The following is a 5,573-nucleotide window of genomic DNA, read 5'->3' as shown; positions in this document are numbered from 1 at the left end:
GTTGTGGGTGGAAAGGGTTAAGGTTTTTATTATTATGATTATTAATATTAATATTTACAATAGGTTAATCACATAAAGTGCATTTGTATAGGTCCCTATGGGGTCTGGTGCTTACAGAGCAGAGAGAGGAGACAGCACACACAGACACGCCTTTATTCAGCTTTAAAATAAAGATAGCTGACCTCCACTTTTGAAGTGCCTATAAACTGCATGTGGTAAAGAAGGAGAATTATTTGTGTACAAGTGTGGGGAAATGCACTACTGATGTGTATAAGCACATGATCGCACTCCAACTCACACCTTGTGCACTATGGTTGCAGCCCACAGCTCTTCACCTTTTTCAGTTTTTAAAAACTGTAGCTACATTATAAATATAACTAACAATGCTGTTTATAGCTAATACATATAAAACTTAAAAAAAAAAATAACACAAACTTCAACATCAGATATTCACTTAACAAACAGATGCTCCTGAAAATTTGGGTCTGGGTATAGTATGTACAATCCTGTTTTCACTGCTTGTTCGATGCTGTTGCTCCATTAGTCTTCTGTTTTGTGTGAGAGGGAGAGAGACTGTGTTTTTTTTTCTCCTGTAAGCCAACAGCAGAGCTAATAACAGTGAGAACTGACCGCTGTGTGAAAAGAGCGAGGTGGTAAGATGCATTTGACTGAAGCACGCCTATTCCTTGAAAGTTTGCAGTGAACGAGCAAAGACGGAATGAAGAAGACGTTTTTATAGAGGCGTTAAGAGGCAATCTCTGGATGAAAGTAGCTAATAAAAAATGTAATATGTCTCTTTATTGATAATGGATAACCTAAAGTTTTATATATATATACATTTTTAATCTCATATACTCTCACTAGGTGCTTCTTGGTGAGCATGAACATGGTGTGAATCTGGAGCAGCATTGAACATGTTTAATGTTAGCATATTGCACAGCCTACACTTTTTTTTGTTTACCATAATGTTATTAAAAAATACTAATATAGTAAATTAGCTCATATTGATATGTGTGTCAGAAAAAGAAGAGGGAGCACAGACAGGAGCAGCTTTTTGTTCCACATACTGAAATGACACTGGTGAACTTCCTTGTGTAGCAGAACAGGTCCAAATCAGTTTCTAATTTGTTAAAACTATTTTCTTCAAAAATACAGGTTTTGCTAGTCTAATGTGGTCTACATAAGAACATAATAGTCAAATATACTGTACCTTTACAGCAATTTTACAGAATGATTTCATGAGTTTAAAACTACGTCATTTAAAAAAAATCTGCAGCCTCTTTACACTACTGGACTATATACAATGTAATGGATTTTGGAGAAGGGAAGGTGCAGCTAAGCTGGAGAAGCAGGAGGAGAGGGAGGGGTTAAATCGGAGCACACCTGTGTGCTGAGATGGAGAGGTGACAAACAAAAGGCTGGAGCTGAGGAGCAGGGTGAGAGTGGGGCTGGCAGAAGCCAAAAATACGTAATGAAGAAAAAAAACATGGCTAAGTCGCACCGGACTATTAGTTGCACCAGCGGGCCAGCGTAAATCACTACGTTTTTAGAGTAACATTGCCTCTTGAATTCCTCTTAACTTAAGTAGAATGGCTGCAGGGTTTGAGAGTGAGACAAATGCATTTCAACAACTCCTCATGTGGAGAAATGATTAGCTTCACCGCACAGAAACTCCTAGAAATACCCTGTAAATGAGTAAAAGGCGACTTTTTTGAACCATGTCTGTGTTTTCCGACTCTTTTTTTCTTCTTTTTTTGTGTTACTTATAGAGATCGCTGCACTACATAGTCTATTTTTGTGTAATTTCTTGATTTGAATCAAAATTTCTCAAAGAAAGGGAGCTCCCAGGTGGTGGTCCACTCCTGTCCACACCAGGAGAGTGGGCTGGATGATGTTGAAGGCACTGGAGAAATCAAAGAACATGATTCTCACAGTGCTCCCAGCTTTCTCCAGGTGAGGGAGAGACCTTGGCAGGAGGTAGATGACAGCATTGTCCAATCCAATGCCAGGCTGATAGGCAAACGGCAGGATGTCCATTGAGCTCACCAGGGGGAAAGAACTACCCTCTCCAGGGTCTTCATCAGATGGGATGTCAGTGCCACTGGTCTAGCTGTTGAGGTCATGTGAACATGTGCTCAAAGATCACACACAGATGCACAGGACTTCAGGAGCCTGGCACTGATGCAATCTGGTCCTGCAGCTTTCTTTGCCTTGATCTTTCCCAGCTCTCTTTCCACCTGATGTCTTGAGATGGTCAGACTGGTACAGAGCGGCTGTTTGGGGGTCGGGCTCTGGACTGCAACAAAAAATGGTGATATACACATGCAAATAAACAAAATGTCCAAAACCTACCATCCACTGGGTGTCTGGCGGTCAGGCTATGTGGGCTGAGGTGAAAATGGTGCATTGCTGGCAACCGTCCGTCCATCCATTTTCTACAGCTTATCTGGGGCCGGGTCGCGGGGGCAGCAGTCTAAGCAGGGACACCCAGACTTCCCTCTCACCAGACACTTCCTCCAGCTCCTCTGGGGGAATCCTTCCTTCGTTCCCAGGCCAGCCTCTCTCGACCACATCCAGAGATGAAATCTTGTGGTTCCCGAACCAGACTCCCTCCGGTCCCTCGCTGTGCCTAGAAATTCTGTCCATAAAATTATGAACAGTACCGGTGACAAAGGGCAGCCCTGCCGGTGTCCAACATGCACCGGGAAAAGGTCTGACTTACTGCCAGCAATGCGAACCAAACTTCTGCTCCGGTCATACAGGGACCTAACAGCCCTTAACAAAGGGCCACGGACCCCATACTTCCAGAGCACCTCCCACAAAATGCCACGAGGGACATGGTCGAATGCGTACAAAATTGATCACTGACCTCCGGCCTAGGGTGTATGGTGCCAGGTGCACCGATGGACAACCTTGTGCTAGAACATAGTGTTCGTTATGGACAAACCATGCCCAGCACACAAGCCCAATAACAAAACACCATTCGGGTTCAGATCAGGGAGGCCGTTCCTCCCAATCACACCTCTCCAGGTGTTACTGTCACTGCCCACGTGGGCGTTGAAGTCTCCCAGCGAGTCCCTGGTCAGGGCATCATCCAGCACCCCTCCCAGAGACTGTAAGAAAGTCAAGTACTCTACACTGCTGTTCGGCACATATGCCGAAACCACAGTGAGAGACCTTTCCTCAACCCGAATGCGCAGGGAGGCGACCCTCTCACATAGTGGGGAAAACTCCAACACATGGCAGCTAAGCTGTGGGGCTATGAGCAAGCCCACACCAGCCCGCCACCTCTCACCATGGGCAACTCCAGAATAGAAGAGAGTCCAACCCCTCTCAAAGAGTTGGGTTCCAGAACCCGAGCTGTGAGTGGAGGCGAGCCCGACTATAGTGAGTACCGCTCAGCCTCCCGCACAAGCTCAGGCTCCTTCCCCCCCAGCGAGGTGATATTCCATGTCCCCAGAGCCAGTTTCTGTGTCCATTGATCGGGTTGCCGAGGCCCCCACCTTCGACTGCCACAATCCACTACGCACCGGCCCCTTACGGTTCCTCCCACCGGTGGTGAGCCCATCGGAGGTCGGACCACTCTTAGTCTGACCCATCACCCAGGACCTGTTTGCCTTGGAGACCCTGCTGGGTACATTAAGCCCCCGACAACATAGGATCACCTGGGCCCTCAAACCCCTCCACCACGATAAGTTGGCGGTTCATGCTGGCAACCGATGCTGCACAAAGGTGCGATGGACTTAACAATTACACCGATACTTCTAGGAGCAATGTGGTTTTTGTCCTGGCCGCGGAACGCTGGACCAGCTCTATACCCTCCGCAGGGTGATGGAGGGTTCGTGGGACTTCGCCCAACCAGTCCACATGTGTTTTGTGGATTTGGAGAAGGCGCTCGACCGTGTCCCTCGCGGCATCTTGTGGGAGGTGCTCTGGGAGTATGGGGTCGGTGGCCCTCTGCTGAGGGCTGTTAGGTCCCTGTATGGCCGGAGCAGGAGTTTGGTTCGCATTGCCGGCAGTAAGTCAGACCTGTTCCTGGTGCATATTGGACTCCGGCAGGGCTGCCCTTTGTCACCGGTTCTGTTCATAATTTTTATGGACAGAATTTCTAGGCACAGCGAGGGACCGGAGGGGATCTTGTTCGGGAACCACAGGATTTTGATTTTTGCAGATGATGTTGTCCTGTTGGCTTCATCGAGCCAGGACCTCGAGTGTGCACTGGGATGGTTTGCAGCTGAGTGTGAAGCGGCTGGGATGCAAATCAGCACCTCCAAGTCTGAGGCCATGGTTCTCGACTGGAAAAAGGTGGTTTGTCCTCTCTGGGTGGGAGGAGAGCTCCTGCCCCAAGTGGAGGAGTTTGTGTATCTCGGGGTCTCGTTCACGAGTGAGGGAAAAATGGAGCAGGAGATTCACAGACGGATCGGTGCAGCTTCCGCAGTAATGCGGTCGCTGTGCCGGTCTGTTGTGGTGAAGAAGGAGCTGAGCCGAAAGGCGAAACTCTCGATTTACCAGTCAATCTACGTTCCTACCCTCACCTATGGTCATGAGCTCTGGGTAGTGACCGAAAGAATGAGATCGTGAATACAGGTGTACAGGAATACAGGCGGCCGAAATGAGTTTCCTTCGAAGGGTGGCTGGGCGCTCCCTTAGAGATAGGGTAAGAAGCTCATTCACCCGAGAGGAGCTCGGAGCAGAGCCGTTGCTCCTCCACATGGAGAGGAGCCAGCTGAGGTGGCTCGGGCATCTGGTTCGGATGCCTCCTGGACGCCTCCCTGGGGAGGTGTTCCGGGCATGTCCCACTGGGAGGAGGCCCCGGGGAAGACCCAGGATGCGGTGGAGAGACTATGTCTCTCGGCTGGCCTGGGAACGCCTCGGGATTCCCCCAGAGGAGCTGGAGGAAGTTTTTGGTGAGAGGGAAGTCTGGGTGTCCCTGCTTAGACTGCTGCCCCCGTGACACGGCCCCGGATAAGCGGTTGACGATGGATGGATGGATGGATAGATATCCATAACTAACCCACATTATATGTACTGAATCATACAGTTACCTGGATAATTTTTATTACCTTACATATTAAAAATATTTTAAGTCTATTGAAAATAGTATATATATAGCATAGTATAGTATATAATAGTATATATTTTTGTATATATAAAAAAATATTTCAGCAATATTTTATATTGCGTAGCACTAACATTAAGAGGTACTCAATCCAAAAAGTTATTGATATTAAAACCTGTTGTGACAAATTAAAAAAAAAAAAACGTTGAAATAACACATAAAATGATGCTCAAGTTTCCACATCCTACTCTGACATATTTAAGTTGAATACTGTTGCACGCCTTCATACAGGCTCCACTTGAAAGGATAATAATAATATTCATTATTAATGGTTATCATTTATCTTAGTTACAGTGAGAGGAAATTTACCCATATTGAAGTGTCAGGAGGGCAATAACCTTTGACTGTCTTATCTCCAGCTTGAATATATCATGGCCAAGATGTGCTATACAGACAAACATTTGATTATTTTATTGAAAATAAGGAGATATTTTATATATCTAATCAACTGGTT

The sequence above is a fragment of the Parambassis ranga genome, chromosome 1 (assembly GCF_900634625.1).
Source record: "Parambassis ranga chromosome 1, fParRan2.1, whole genome shotgun sequence".
Lineage (NCBI taxonomy): Eukaryota > Metazoa > Chordata > Actinopteri > Ambassidae > Parambassis > Parambassis ranga.
Note: the sequence above shows the minus strand (reverse complement) of the source record.